We start from the raw sequence: 8,439 nt of genomic DNA, 5'->3' as shown, positions 1-8,439 counted from the left end.
TTGCTTTAATGATGGGAGGGGAAAAGCATTTGGAGACAGCAGGCTTAGTGCAGACCTGGCCCCTGGAATTAGATAGCACTCTCTTGCCTATCACCTGGGAAAGGAGCAGCTGAGTGTAACGCTTCAACCTAGGCGGCTCTGTGCAGTGTGTGTCAAGGAAAGCTTTGGGAAAGATAAGATTCTTGTGTTGTACTTTGACAAGGAGTCGCAGTGATCGAGGAGGCTCCATGTTCCCCTCGCAGCCAGCACAGCAGATTTCCATGGCGTTGCTGCAGCACTGCCCTGCCTCTTTTTATTGCCCTTTGCCACATCACCAGCTCCTGTAGCCAGGGGTGCTGGGGATGTGCCAGTCCTGCAGCCCAGAGGTGAAGGAACAGCTTCTAAAGGGACAGCTTTTTGAGTCTCTGCAAGTCAGCTGCAGCTCCAGATGGGAAGGAAGAGTCCAGGTTGATGACAGATATCCTGTGCTGCTTCTGTCTGGAGGCAGTAAATGAGTAAGGAAAACATTATGGCTGTATGTGGTGTGCAGCAAGGCTTTAAGTTTGAGTTTACCTACCTTCCAGCCCTCCACATCTCCCTTATTTGCCCAGAGGTTTGCAAACACAGCCGTGGGAGGGTTGCAGGGGTAGCTGGCCGGCAGCCTGGACTGTAATAGCAAGGACTGCACTGGCTGTAGCTGCATTCCCTACAGGGGCTGCACCCCACATAGCTGCTGCAGGTGCTGTCCTCTCCCTGGGTCCAGGGCCTGGCTTCCTGCATGCAGGAGTGCTGCCCCTTCAGCCTGTGATGCACAGGGAGATGTGTGGGTATCACAATGAGATCAGAAGTCTCTCTATACCCTGTTTGTTGCTCTGCCAGTGATGGCAGGCAGGATTCCTTGGATTTCAGGTCCTGCTGCCCTCTTGGCCTTGTTACAGCTGAATCCTTGGTTGTCAAAACCTGGGTGGAGTCACGGCTTTGTATGCCTCTGATTAACCATTTCAGGGCTGCTGGGCCTGCCCCTGCCCAGCATCAGCTGCTGATCTGAGTTCAGCAGTGTCAAGTGGTTGGTAGCTCTGAGAATGAAGCTCCATGTGCCCCGGGTTAGAATGTTTAGAGCTGGAACACCACCAGCCAAAACCCATGAACTGGATGTCTGTGTTGTACTGAGGTGCTCTTTGGGAGGTGAGGCTCATTTCTGTGTTCCTGCTGCCATTCTGAAGTGTTCTACCTTGATGCACAGAGATGGAATATACTGTTAGGAAGTTGTTTTTTAAGTAGTGTGGTTGCTACATACCCTCTAAATCAAAAAAGTTAACTCCTGGTTTTGTGGTCACTTTGGTTCTGTCACGGCCATGATTGAGGTAAGCTCCTGCTATGTGTGTCAAAGGGTAATTTATGGTTTCAGTTTGTGAAGTTACGCAGCTTGTGTAGCTGTGGCTCTTCCTAAAGAACAGTTGGAACCATGTTAGAACTATGCTTCCCTCTGCTTTTCTTATAATATGTAGACTTCTTATATACACTCTTATTTTCACTACTGCTTTCCAAAGTGTGTTTTCCTTGTCTTGTTCCCATACATCCATTCTCCTGCCATGTTAATTCCTCCCCTGTTTGTGCTTAATGTGTGTGCGCGCTGAGGATCGCTGAGCATCTGGAGAAGGGCAGAGGGGCTGTGAGCTCTTGGTAGGGCACTCTAAAGCATGGGCTTAGAGATACTAACCCTTGAAGGGTACAGTGCAGTGCCAGGAGAGCCACCTTAGGCCTGCTGAACGACTTAGCCCCCTCCCTGCCTTAGTGCAAGTATCCCACTTGTCTTAATGCGCTCCAAAGTGGAGAATACAAGTACTGTGGAAACCCTGAGTCATGAGTAGCTCATTGCACATTACCACCGTGCTGGGCTGTCACTAGGCTGTGGTGGTCTTCCCCCTTCAGTTTTTAATGCTGTTTCAGTTCTTGTCTGTACGTCAAGTCTGTGTCCAGCCCTGATCACCCACCACATCCTTTCCCCTCCCCTCTGCTCTGCTGCTTTCTCCCCTCTTTCTTTCCTGCTTGGCTGCTGGATGGTGAAGGGGGGAGCAGGAGCAGGATGTGTGTGTGTTGAGAGGAAAGGGGAGATGGCAGCTGGGGGGGTGGAACAGGGTAGTGCTGCTGCGGGTTGAGGGACAAACTGCCTGCCCTTGGCTCATGTTGTGCAAGGCTGGAGAAGTGTTGGGGTGACGAACGAGTGTGTTATGACATGGGGAAATCGCTGGCACACACTCCCACTTCGGCTGGCTTCTCCTTGCAAACACAATGGGTTGAGCTGAATAGGGAATAATTGAAGTTTGAAAATGTTTCTGACTCTGTTCTGAAATTGTTTGGAAGAGAACTGGCATTATTAGAGTCCTGTTTGGATTGTAAAGGCTGGGCATAGGCAGAATGGGAAATTCTTGCCTGCTGTAAATGCTGCACACACCATCTTTTACTGCAGTTACTGTTTTTTAAAGTGAAAACGAGTGACTTCAGGGTGGAGTTTCTGTTTTTCCTGTTTGTGTGTTTGTTTTGCTTGTGTCTGAGGTTAACTGTTACTTGCGCTTGGCTGTGGGGAGCAGGGTTTGGGTTAGCTTCTCTCTCTTTTCTTGTAGATAGTACCAGGTTATTACTGGGGACTGGGAAGCTGTTTGGGCAAGAATACAGGACAGCTGCATTTTCTACCCTTTAAATACAAGATACATAAGCTACAATGGAATACCAAAGTATAGGATTAAAATTTTCCTTGTTTAAGCTCAGATTTGCAGTTCAGTAGCTAATGTGATATTCTCTTGCTGCACAATTATAAGTGTGGTTGCTCTGGGGAAAAGGGGGGTGGAAGGGTTGGATTGCAGAGCTCTGCCAGAAGCATCTCCTGCTCCAAGGAGAAGAGCTGAGCAGAAGGATGCAGAGGACTGTGCAGTGCTCAGCGCTGATGGGCAGCACCCGGCCTTGCAGCTCAGCTCTCAACAACAGGAACTGCCGCACTGGTTCCAGGAACAGATGCTGAGTGATGAAGGCCACAGGCTCCTCTTGACTTGGTGTCTCCTCCCAGCTCTGGGAAATCAGCTGAGTAAGGGTTTGAAAACCTCAAGGTTTCACCTCTGCTCCTGTGTGTGTCTGCTGTTGAGCACAGTCCCCCATGCATTTGTTTAATGCCTTTTAGAATCCATTTTCAGGCCCTGCAGCCTCCTGAGGCACCGACTGCCACAATGCAATTACTGACGGTATGGAAGAGTACTTCCTTTTGGGTGTGTTTGCTTTAAACCTGCTGCTTAATGACTTTGTTGGATGCCCCCTCAGAAAGTGAACAATTATTCAGCATGTTACAGACTGCTGCCGTGTCCCTCTGCAGGCATCTCTATTCCTAACTTGAAGAGTTCTTGTCTGTTTAATTCCTTCTTCTAGTGAAGCTGCTCTGTATCTCAAAGATAAGTGTGGGGTTTTTATTACTTCTCTCTTTCCTCTTGGACAAAAGTGTCAGGAAAACCTTATCATAGTTAAATGATTCTTTGGGCCCTCTTTGTGCCAAAATAATTAGTTTTCAGCTCCTGGAAATTACCAAGAGCTTCCGAAAGGAAGAGAAAACTTTGTTCCTGTACTCCCCTTCAGTTTGAGGTTGCATTCATATCCCAAACTAGGTAAGAGCATGCAGCAAGTAAACAGGAGAAGGGTCTGGAAGTGAAGTTCTCCTTTGTTGCCAACAAACCTTCCAACTTAATACACACAAATCGAGTGAGTGCAAGGAAGTGACAAAATGGGGACCTGAGAGATCAGGAAGCTCGGTAATTCAGTCAGTACTGAGCAAGGTCAGCAGTGCTAAACAGGAACAAAGATAGTGACTGCAGACAGAGTGGAGTTTGGTGCGGGGTTTTGTTCTACTTCATCCAGAATAAGCACAGTATTTTCTATCGTGTGTAAATCTTGAGAGAGAGACGAGTAAAAAGGGGTTTTATTTAAAATGCTCCCATCTGGCATAAATACCCCATTGGAGAAAGGGAAATGCAAATCTCAGATCTAGGAGCAGGCATCTGCAGGGAACTCCTTGCTGCCCATTCTGTCTGGTGCAGCTCTTCCACCTTGTGCCCTTTGTTCCTGCCCTGTCAGACTGGAGCTGACTCCTCCAGCCTCTGCACAGCTATTTCTTGCTTGCTGCTGTGTCTCAGTTTTAGGGTTTCCCATCTGCAGTGCGCTGCCTGCTCCTGCCATCTCCTTCTTTTCACGTCACTGCACAGGGAGCGGGTCGTGCAAGATGAGGTCGTGTCCCTGCCTAAGCTCTTCCTGGCAGGAACCCCTACCAGATACCTCAGGACATGAGCCTTTGCTTCCTCTTCTTCATTATTTATCTAGAAATGAAACACCCAAACAACCAAAGGGCACCTACTGAGGAATGAAAGGATGGTTTACATTCTCCTGTGCTTTCTGCTGAGTTCCCTTCCCATCTCACAGTGCTGCCGGGGCCTTCCTCTCCCATCCCGCCTTGCTGGCTTGTTACCACCCACCCATTAGATCATGTCTGAAATTAGCTGGTGACAACTACAGGGCAGGGTTGGTTTCTCTCGCCTCCTTAGCAAAGGCTTGGCACAGTTTTGAGTGGGTTTGCAGAAAAATAGTTAAAACCAACAAAATAAGCCCTTGTGCAGCAGAGGAAAGCACGGTGGGAAGGCTGGGTTGCTGGGGGAGGTGCTGGTGAAGGTCTGCTGCAGGGACAGCAAGAGCTCATGTGGCATCAGAGCTTGTGCTCAAAGTAGATAGTTCTGTCCACTGTGTAAGAGTGGACATCCTGAATAGTCATAATGATGAAATATTGGATTCACTGAGGGGTAGGGGGGGGATAATGTTTTAACATAAATGCTTATGATAAAACACAACACTTCTGTTGCACAGTGGTTTCTGTAGTAGCTTTGGGGGGTTGGGGCAACTAAATGATGATAAAATAGACATACTGATGCATGAAAGTGTTCGGTTTCAGTGAGATGATGATCATCTGTTAAGGTGATGTTGGAAACGTTAACATTCATCCCTACATAATACATTAGAGTTCCAGTTCAGAACCAGTAACTTGATTTTAGGTGCTCTCAGCAGGGAGTTATCCTATAGGGTGCTGTCCCTCCATGTTTTGGAGGCTGTCCCTTTTTTGAGACACAAGGTGATGCCAGCAGGGGACAGTGGGTGTTCCTGGGGGAGTGAAGAGATGCTGAGAGCTCACAGGTGACTTGCAGATCCCATATTGGAATGCTGAGGCTCCCTGAGACTCGCAGCAGGGCCTGGGCTACTTTGGATCAGGCACAAGCAGGATGTAGAGTGCATGGTCAGGTTAGATAAACTTTCTCTGTGGGAGATACTTTGAACTCTGTGAGGGAGAATTTCTGTTGCAGGCAAACCACATACATAGTGAATAATCATGACCGTGTCCAGAAATGAGAGAGCCAAGTGTGGCTTTCCCTTCATGGTGAATCCCGTCAGTTAGAGCAGGTCCCCAGCCCACATGAGTGTTCTTTATCATAAAAGAAATGCTGATGGGTAATAGATTAAGCAATGGTAACTTCTCACTATGTGGCACAAATGTGACTTTCTTAACCAGGCCCTGTTAGCTCCAGTCTATTTAAAGCTGTGTTTTCAGGTGTCAGTTCTGGTAAGCGTACACTGGGTTTAGGACTTCCTCACAGAAACACAGGCAGAAGGATGTAGTTTTCCTCAGAAGAAGCGATATTTTTAGCCTGTCTTTATATTTTTACCTTGTAGAATGTAATAAAAGCCAAATCCTGCTACTTTGCCCCTTCATTTAATTCATATTGTTGCTTTCCGCATGGGTAATACTTTGGATTATTATATACTTTTTTTATAATGCCTTTCATCCAGAGATCTCAAGCTGATTTGGCCTCATTCCCAGGTAGAGCTTAGCAACACTTAGCATAAGACCAGTAAAAGGAAGTAAGAGGGAGTTTCATGCACTTCTTGGCTGGCTGTCAATTCAAATGCACCTACAGGTTGGAGCATCCCCGGCCCCCGAGCCCCCGCTTCCTGTGGCTGTGGCTGCTGGGTGTGAGTTTGTCTCAGTCAGAAAGCCCTCTCCCTTTCCTTTCTCCTGCCCCACAGACAAGCTCTGTTCTCTCCCAGCATTCATAAGAGAGAGAGGACGTGACTTTATGTGGGGAGAACTTGGTGGGATGTGTAGGGAGACCCACCCCATTAATCTGATGTTATTTTGTTGTCTGATCACAAAGATGCACTAAGTCAAAGCCACTTTCAGTTCTGTATCTCCCTGCATGTGTATAGGTATGTGCAGTGTTAATTTCTTTTCCTCATCTGCATTTAGAGTAGTTCAGTTCTCCCCTTTGCTGTATTTACTGAGGAGGTTTCAGTTTCTTTTTCAGTTGCCAGAATGTTTTCTAAGCTTTTATTCTGAATGTTGTTTCTTCTTTGGAGAGGCTGTTGGACTTTGGAACCAACCAGCTCTTATAGGAAAAGCTTTGCCTGTCTGGAAATCTGCTCCAGCTTGGTTTGCTGTTCAAAGTGCTGCTTCAGAGGTTCATTTTCATGTCTCCTTGGAGGTATTTTGTCTGAGCACTGCTTATCTACCCTTACTGCAAAATGATCCACCATCTTAGCTAACCACTCACTTCCTCACCCCCTGCTCACTGGTCTTGAAAGCAAAAAGGGAATCAAACAGTGTCTGCTCTTATGCAGTGATCTGGCTTCACCTTTGGACCACGGGCAGCATTAGCTGGGCTCACATGGAAACCTTGCAGAAAGAGGAAGGATACTCTGCCGTACACAGCAAAGGGTTAACCCGTGTGTTGAGGAGAGGGGGAGAAAATCAGGCTCTGGCGGGACTCTGAGTTGCCCTGGATTATTTTCCTGCTCATACAGCTTTCTCTTTTTGTGGTTAAATATGACGGTTACAGTGTAGTATTTATGCACAGTCAGTAACTCAGCACAAAACATGCTGCAGTCAGGGCATGTATCTGTAGCCTGTTCCTTACACTTCTGCTGAAACTGGAATTCTTGCATTCACTGCAGCCTGGGTAAAGAAACTGAGGTGCACATCTCCATGGGAGACTTACACAAACTCCAATGGCCCACAGCGATGTTGGATTTGCACCTCAGCTCCTGCTTCTGCCCCTCCAGGCTGCCAACGCAGCCTCCTGAAAGGCACCAGAAAGGCAAGTTTTGGCTCAGGCTCCCAAACTCTTGCTTGTCTTTTGTGGAGTGACTGCAAGTGAAAGGGGCAGGGATCTTTAAGGGCTGAGTCACGATTTTGTGGAAGTTTGTCCTGTAGTTACAAAATCACACACACAAAAAGAAAGTGCTGCTGAGCAATAGCCTGGAAAACACTGCTTTGCTTTTATTCCTTCGTTTCAGAAGGGGCTGTGTGACACTGGCAGCCTTTTCTGCTGTCTGGCTTAAGAGCAGCTGAGGGCTGATGGGTGGGAATATTTAGCCCTGATGCAGCACACTATCAAAGGACTTGAATTTGCTCAGCTTCTGCCATCTTCAATGTAACTCTGTATTCTCACTCTGCCATAGAGTTACTGAAGCTGTAAAGGAGGAGGTATTATTTAGCACAATTTCCTACCTTTCATACACAAATTCTTTATGTAAATAGGGCATTTCATCTTTTTGAAAGGGACAGTATAGATCTATGGCTTCTGAATCCTCACTGTGGTGTTGAAAACTGCATCTTGTGTGGTGCAAAGCAAGTCCCTCAGCTCTGATGGCAGCCCCTTTTGTTGTGTGATAAGGATAATACTTCCCACTCACAGGATGGATTAGTCAGTATTTTTATAGTGGTTTAACAGTGACCATTTCTGCTGTGGCTTGAAGCCTTTTAAATCAAGCAGGAAAGTCACCAGGGCAGCTGTATTACAAGACCAAGATAGGGAGCCACAGAAGCAGAGGGAGGTTTGAAGGGTTTAGCTGTTGATCCAGATTGTGAGGAGATAATTTCTGACTAAGGTATCAAGTATGCCCCAAATTCAGGTGCTAATCGGTGCAAAGCTGACCTCCTTCAGTGCCTAAAGGAGCATGGCTAACGGCTATATTCTTTGTTCAGGTCAGAAAGCAGCTAGGCAAGGGAAAAAATAACAGATGAAGCAATATAAAAGCTTTAAGAAGAAAGGAAGATTGTTAAAGCTAAAATCCTTTTAGAGGCAACAGCTTAGATTCTAAGCTGTGTTAGGACAAGGAACAGAAAAATAGCAACTTATCAGCAACAACAGGGAAAACCACCAGTGACCTGTTTGGTCAGAAAGTGACTGTAATTATTCTCCCAGAATCATGTTCCTTTTTACTGTGGGATGGACTATCTACATGGGAACTATCTCAAAACAATTACAGGAGAGCTTAATCTGCAGTAGCTGTTCTGATTGATTTCCCCACAGAGAGGGTTTCTTTCACTTTTGCAGCTGAAGGAATGTAGATGAGCATAATTTCAATTAAAAGGCAAGA

The sequence above is a fragment of the Neopsephotus bourkii genome, unplaced genomic scaffold, assembly GCF_033783945.1.
Source record: "Neopsephotus bourkii isolate Nb327-2 ecotype Australia unplaced genomic scaffold, CSIRO-AGI_Nbou_v1 NB_668, whole genome shotgun sequence".
In the NCBI taxonomy this organism is placed as follows: domain Eukaryota; kingdom Metazoa; phylum Chordata; class Aves; order Psittaciformes; family Psittacidae; genus Neopsephotus; species Neopsephotus bourkii.
This window is presented reverse-complemented; position numbering follows the sequence as displayed.